We start from the raw sequence: 7,193 nt of genomic DNA on the forward strand, positions 1-7,193 counted from the left end.
GAGTCGCGGTGTTTCTCCTGCAGGACAGTCTCTTAGTCGCTGTGTTTCTCCTGCAGTAGTCTCTTAGTCACAGTGTTTCTCCTGCAGTACAGTCTCTGAGTCGCGGTGTTTCTCCTGCAGGACAGTCTCTTAGTCGCTGTGTTTCTCCTGCAGTAGTCTCTTAGTCACAGTGTTTCTCCTGCAGTACAGTCTCTTAGTCGCGGTGTTTCTCCTGCAGTACAGTCTCTGAGTCACGGTGTTTCTCCTGCAGTACAGTCTCTTAGTCACGGTGTTTCTCCTGCAGTATAGTCTCTTAGTCGCGGTGTTTCTCCTGCAGTATAGTCTCTTAGTCGCGGTGTTTCTCCTGCAGTACAGTCTCTGAGTCGCGGTGTTTCTCCTGCAGTACAGTCTCTTAGTCACGGTGTTTCTCCTGCAGTACAGTCTCTGAGTCGCGGTGTTTCTCCTGCAGTACAGTCTCTTAGTCACGGTGTTTCTCCTGCAGTACAGTCTGAGTCGCGGTGTTTCTCCTGCAGTAGTCTCTTAGTCACAGTGTTTCTCCTGCAGTACAGTCTGAGTCGTGGTGTTTCTCCTGCAGTACAGTCTCTGAGTCGCGGTGTTTCTCCTGCAGGACAGTCTCTTAGTCGCTGTGTTTCTCCTGCAGTAGTCTCTTAGTCGCGGTGTTTCTCCTGCAGTAGTCTCTTAGTCACAGTGTTTCTCCTGCAGTACAGTCTCTTAGTCGCGGTGTTTCTCCTGCAGTACAGTCTCTTAGTCGCGGTGTTTCTCCTGCAGTACAGTCTCTTAATCACGGTGTTTCTCCTGCAGTACAGTCTCTTAATCACGGTGTTTCTCCTGCAGTACAGTCTCTCAGTCGTGGTGTTTCTCCTGCAGTACAGTCTCTTAGTCGCGGTGTTTCTCCTGCAGTAGTCTCTTAGTCGCGGTGTTTCTCCTGCAGTACAGTTTCTTAGTCGCAGTGTTTCTCCTGCAGTACAGTCTCTGAGTCACGGTGTTTCTCCTGCAGCACAGTCTGAGTCGCGGTGTTTCTCCTGAGTAGTCTCTTAGTCGCGGTGTTCTCCTGCAGTACAGCTCTTAGTCACGGTGCCCTCAGTACGTCTCTTAGCCGGTGTTCCTGCAGACAGTCCTGAGTCACGGGCCTGCTCAGGGAGCTTCTCAGGGCTCAATACTCGCTTTCGAGGCATGACCTCTGTACCGGAGGTCCTGAAGATGAAGAGCGAGCGACAGCCCCGCTCTCGGCGAAATCTGCGGGGAGAAGTCCGTCTGTGTCCCGGTCTGAAGCAGAAAGCTCCTGTGACCAAAAACAGAGCCCAGACGGACTCCCTGACCCCAGGGGCACAGACACACAGACCCAGAGCAGCACCGGGCCTGACCCGGGGGGCTGTCAGGGTAAACACCTTTCAGAGGAGACTCAGAAACCGGCAGGCCACACACCGCAGCGAGCGAAGAGCGATGGAGCTCCAGCAGCCAGGCACAGCAAGATCAGCGTGAGCCAGCCAATCGGGAGCCTGGGCAGTGTGGCCCGGCCGGGACCTTGGTCACGACGGTCCGCGGTACGGTGGACAGTATCCCTGGAGAATTCGGAATAAGACGGAGGAATTCGAGCATGTCCTCGATTTCATGAACTCCAGGGGCGGCCGTCCAGGTGAGGCAGGTTGGCTAGGTTGTCTGTTGGTTTAAGGTTCTGTGTGTCACCCTTCTGGACTTTGTGTGTCTCTGGTTCTGAAAGTGTGTGCGCGCGTGCGCGTGCGTCTGTCTGTCTCTGGTTCTGAAGGTTCTGTGTGTGTGTCTGGTTCTGAAGGTTCTGTGTGTGTGTCTCTGGTTCTGAAGGTTCTGTGTGTGTGTCTGGTTCTGAAGGTTCTGTGTGTGTGTCTCTGGTTCTGAAGGTTCTGTGTGTGTGTCTCTGGTTCTGACGGTTCTGTGTGTGTGTCTCTGGTTCTGAAGGTTCTGTGTGTGTGTCTGGTTCTGAAGGTTCTGTGTGTGTCTCTGGTTCTGAAGGTTCTGTGTGTTAGGAACCTCAGTCCGCGGGCCTCTCTGGCCCAGCTGGTCTCCCTCTTCTCACGGTTCCAGCCCCCCGACGGCCCCCCCCTGCTGTACCGACTGCTGACAGGAAGACTGAAGGGACAGGCCTTCATTACTTTCTCCGGTAATACAGGCACCAGCAGCACCACACCAACACAAACACAAACACACACACACACATACACACACACACACACACTCACACACACACACATACACACACATATGTATTTCAGCTGTAATGTCTTCCTCTTGCAGACGCAGAACAGGCAGAAGCTGCCCTGGACCTGCTGAATGGATACCGGCTTCTGGACAAACCCCTCGTCATCGAGTTTGGGAGAGAAAGGAGGGGTGAAGAGAAAGAAAGAGGGAAGGATGAAGAGAAAGAAAGAGGGAGGGATGAAGACAAAGAAAGAGAGAGGGATGAAGAAAAAGACAGAGGGAGATGAAAACAGAGAGGAAGGGATGAGGGGAGAGAGGGATGGGGAGGGAGGGATGAGGAGAGAGGGATGAAGGGAGAGAAGGAGACAGAGGGAGTAGTCTCGAGAACAGCCAACTGCGTGAGGAGCTGCTCTGTGGGACAGTGGAGAGAGGAGCCGCTCTGAGGGACAGGGGAGCGAGGAGCCGCTCTGTGGGACAGCGGAGCGAGGAGCCGCTCTGTGGGACAGGGGAGCGAGGAGCCGCTCTGTGGGACAGGGGAGCGAGGAGCCGCTCTGTGGGACAGCTGAGCGAGGAGCCGCTCTGTGGGACAGGGGAGCGAGGAGCCGCTCTGTGGGACAGGGGAAGAGGAGCCGCTCTGTGGGACAGGGGAGGAGGAGCCGCTCTGTGGGACAGGGGAGGAGGAGCCGCTCTGTGGGACAGCGGAGGGAGGAGCCGCTCTGTGGGACAGGGGAGTGAGGAGCCGCTCTGTGGGACAGGGGAGGAGGAGCCGCTCTGTGGGACAGGGGAGCGAGGAGCCGCTCTGTGGGACAGCTGAGCGAGGAGCCGCTCTGTGGGACAGCTGAGCGAGGAGCCGCTCTGTGGGACAGCGGAGCGAGGAGCCGCTCTGTGGGACAGGGGAGCGAGGAGCCGCTCTGTGGGACAGCTGAGCGAGGAGCCGCTCTGTGGGACAGGGAGCGAGAGCCGCTCGTGGGACAGCTGAGCGAGGAGCCGCTCTGTGGGACAGGGGAGCGAGGAGCCGCTCTGTGGGACAGCGGAGCGAGGAGCCGCTCTGTGAGACAGGGGAGCGAGGAGCCGCTCTGGGACAGCGGAGCGAGGAGCCGCTCTGTGGGACAGCGGAGCGAGGAGCCGCTCTGTGGGACAGGGGAGCGAGGAGCCGCTCTGTGGGACAGGGGAGCGAGGAGCCGCTCTGTGGGACAGGGGAGCGAGGAGCCGCTCTGTGGGACAGGGGAGCGAGGAGCCGCTCTGTGGGACAGCGGAGCGAGGAGCCGCTCTGTGAGACAGGGGAGCGAGGAGCCGCTCTGGGACAGCGGAGCGAGGAGCCGCTCTGTGGGACAGCGGAGCGAGGAGCCGCTCTGTGGGACAGGGGAGGAGGAGCCGCTCTGTGGGACAGGGGAGGAGGAGCTGCTCTGTGGGACAGGGGAGGAGGAGCCGCTCTGTGGGACAGGGGAGGGAGGAGCCGCTCTGTGGGACAGCAGCCTGGCTCATCCGCTGGACCGCCACACCGCTGCGGGCTCTAAACATACTCTCCTTCTATATCAGACGCATGTGCGTGCTCCTTTTGTACACAGAAGCGTTTTGGTCCAACATTAGCGTTTCCTCTGGGAGTGACTCAGGGCATCAGCTCCCAGCAGGCACCCTTACTGCTCATACAATAAACAGAAACCCTACTTTTCTGCCTCATTGTCTTTGTCAGGTCAAAAGAGAGATACCCTCTCGGGGCACCAAACATGTCTGTTGGCTGATTTTATACGCGGTAAAAAGCTGCCATTTGGGAGCTACTGTTTTTTCTGGGTACTAGGCCTACATTAATTACACCAGCTTTTTTTTTTTTACCCCGCTCCTAATTAATCATGCAATAATATATGTCCTCTATTACATTGACCTCTACTTTATTTTACTGCTCCCCCCCCCCCCCCCCCCCCCAGATAACAAGCGACTCTGGGCCGGATCTGGGCCGATTCTGGCACAAAGTTGGCACTGCCGGGCCGGACTTGGCACAGATCTGGCCCGAAGTCGCTTGCTACTTGGGCCATAACTGTCTCCTATAGCAATCATGCAGGTTTATTCATTCATGTACTTGGAGCTGCAAAAAGTTGCTTGTTTAGTTCAAAAATATATTTAAAGTGACTGTAAAGGGGTTAAAAAATAATAAATTACAACAGACGGATGTATCCACTACACACCCACCAGTTATCTATACAAAATAATGTCAATAGCTATAACAACACTCATTTCAAGTCTGACAAAATCTGTATCGAAAAAAAAACCCTTGTATTGTATGGACCGTATGGTTGTAGTCGGGACTACCCCACCTCAACCCTTCCCAAAAAACCAACACACGTGCCTACATCTATCGATCTACAATGTATAGCGGTTTAACGGCTGCAAATGGAATTGGGCACATGCGGCCGTGTGTACGTGCCAGAAGAGGATCCTCAAACGGGAACAGCTCCGGCAACAAGCTTCAGGAATTTGGCCAAACCAAGAAGTTTCTGGTTATAATTTTGAAAGCTGTCCGGTTTTGTTAAATAGTCACTGCACACACTTGCTTGCACTGATCATGCCAATGTAGCCATAGCTTTTCAAAAACGCCACCCATTTCTTCTGAATTGCATAATGCTTGCGACAATGAAAACATAACACCATAACCAGAGACCATAACGCCACCCTCGACCTCATACTATATGTTTGTGTATCCAGGAAGGGTACACACATGGGGTAAATTCAACATGCGTCCGATGCAGTGGGCCTACGAACGGAGGCCTGAAAACGAAACGAAATAACGACAATGATACGAAAACTATAGCTCCAGTCTAGGGGTCACAAAACCAGCCTAGCTAGGTAGCACAACCACGAAGGGATGGAGAAGGGAGACTGAGAGGGATAAGGTCGGTAGAGGGATTAAGAGTAGAATAAAATAGCTAAATAACTAACAGCCAACTCCAAATGTCTCCCGATAACGTAGACAACTTCTTTCAGAGACTGTTTTAGCGGGACAGAGCCTCGTTTTATTATATGTATTACTTCCACGACATGCTGGACATTTTAAAATAAAGCAGATGGGCCCGATGGCAGTGTATAGAAAGAGGAGGTTCGCCGCGGTTTTATCGCGCGGCGAACCCATGGCTGTGGACCCAGTTAGTAATGACTGACTGACCTGTAGCTCCACTCCGGGATGATCTTAACGTTCAGGACCATCATCAACCGTTTGCTTCGTTGGTCTCAGGAGGAAAAGAGCTTGACGAACTGGAAGATTATCTCTGCAGGTCCCAAAAACACTGGCAGGCCTTAATGGATTCGACTAACACCACAAATTTGGTTAATATAGCATTAGGCCTCAGCGCGTTATACTTCCACCTGTTCATGACTAAACACACGAGGCTTCTCCCCAAAACTATACTCTTGAATCCTCCTTGTACAGCTAGGGATTGGGCTGGATTGAGGGGTGATGTTCTATTTTTTTAAAACCCAGCGAATACAGGTATTTACCTAGTTGGGTTTGAGAATCCCTGCAATACGGAGGTGAAACGGAAGGCCCGCTGAACGGCATTTCCGGTATTCTGGTACATGTTATGCTAGCGCATTTCATCATAGACGACAACAGCGCCGACTTCATGAGTGCCATTTTTAAATTGGGGGAAATCGGATTTTATAATTGCGCAGGCCGGGACGACAGAGCACTACAGAAACCCCTGCCGGTGCTTTGAGCATGATTCAATTGAAGAATTTTCGTCGATGTCGACCTAATCACAGAAATTCCATTGTATTCAGCAAATAGCAATATATTTAAACCCTGAAACACATACTTTGAACCCAGACGTAAATGCTACGTAGTTTGCTTATATATCTTCCGCCGCTCTAGCCTAGTTAAGAGGGAGGAGTATACCGGAAGTATCGTTGCCGAAACTTCCTCGATATTGTATTCTGATATACTGTCTGCAGTACTACAATTTCTCACAGGGGGCGTTGTACAACTCATTTTTGGAGACTACAGAGACCACTTGGTGCTAGGATTTGCACGCTGACGGACCGTTAGTTCAAATTCAAAATGCTATATTGGCATGACATGATATAGCTTATGTTACCAAAGCAAAAAAACATATACAAAGGAACATAAATCTAGGCAAACGGCGTACAGACAAATATGGGCCAGTCCTAATATGCTGACTAGTTTATCCTTCTGTTTATGGCAAGCAACATAGTTTGCAGCTAGTCCAATATATTTTATAGGATGTCCTAATAAATAGGGGAGCTTTTGGTGGTCATTTAAAGTGTTAAATTCTGGGCATATTCTCATGAACTTGTGGTAGAAATTCTCCCTTTATGTGGTGGTAATTTTTACATGTTGTGAGGAAGTGCAGCTCTGTCTCCACCACTCCCTGCCTGCAGAGTGAGCACAGTCTGTCCTCTCTAGTTCTCTTTATTTGCTTTGCAGAGAGCATTTGCATCTGTTACATTTTGAAAAATAAGTTTGGAATAGATGGTCACTGGTAACTGGACCACAGTGGCAGTGTTACAGAAGCAATAAATGACATGCTATTGTATACCATTTTCATTTTCATTTTCATTTGCATATCACTCAATTAATTCTTATGTTATGTCTTTGTAATCTAGCAGTAGTCCCAACATTTTATTTCAGTTTCAGTTTCCTTTTTTGTCAAGTCTGGTAGCAGGCAAAATGGCTGTCGTTTTTGCTTCTTTATCCATAATAGCTTTGGTAAATGTACACAGATCATAGAGAGAATGTGTAAAGCCTATTTAACAATGGTTTGTATATAGAGCAGAGCTTACCACTCTACCTGTGAATCAGTTATTGTACATATCTGTCTAGATGACCAACGTTTTGTTTGTATGCCAGAATTTAAATGTTACTGTGGATACCATGTTTTTCTTGTGTTATGAATTATGCTTGACTGTAGACTGCAGAAATCCCTTGGAAGGTAAATTATCTGGATTTCAGGTTGTAATATGAATGAATGCCACTAGGTGGCACTGCAGAAGATTGAAAAAGATTTAAC

This window comes from Anguilla rostrata, chromosome 9 (assembly GCF_018555375.3).
Source record: "Anguilla rostrata isolate EN2019 chromosome 9, ASM1855537v3, whole genome shotgun sequence".
In the NCBI taxonomy this organism is placed as follows: Eukaryota; Metazoa; Chordata; class Actinopteri; order Anguilliformes; family Anguillidae; genus Anguilla; species Anguilla rostrata.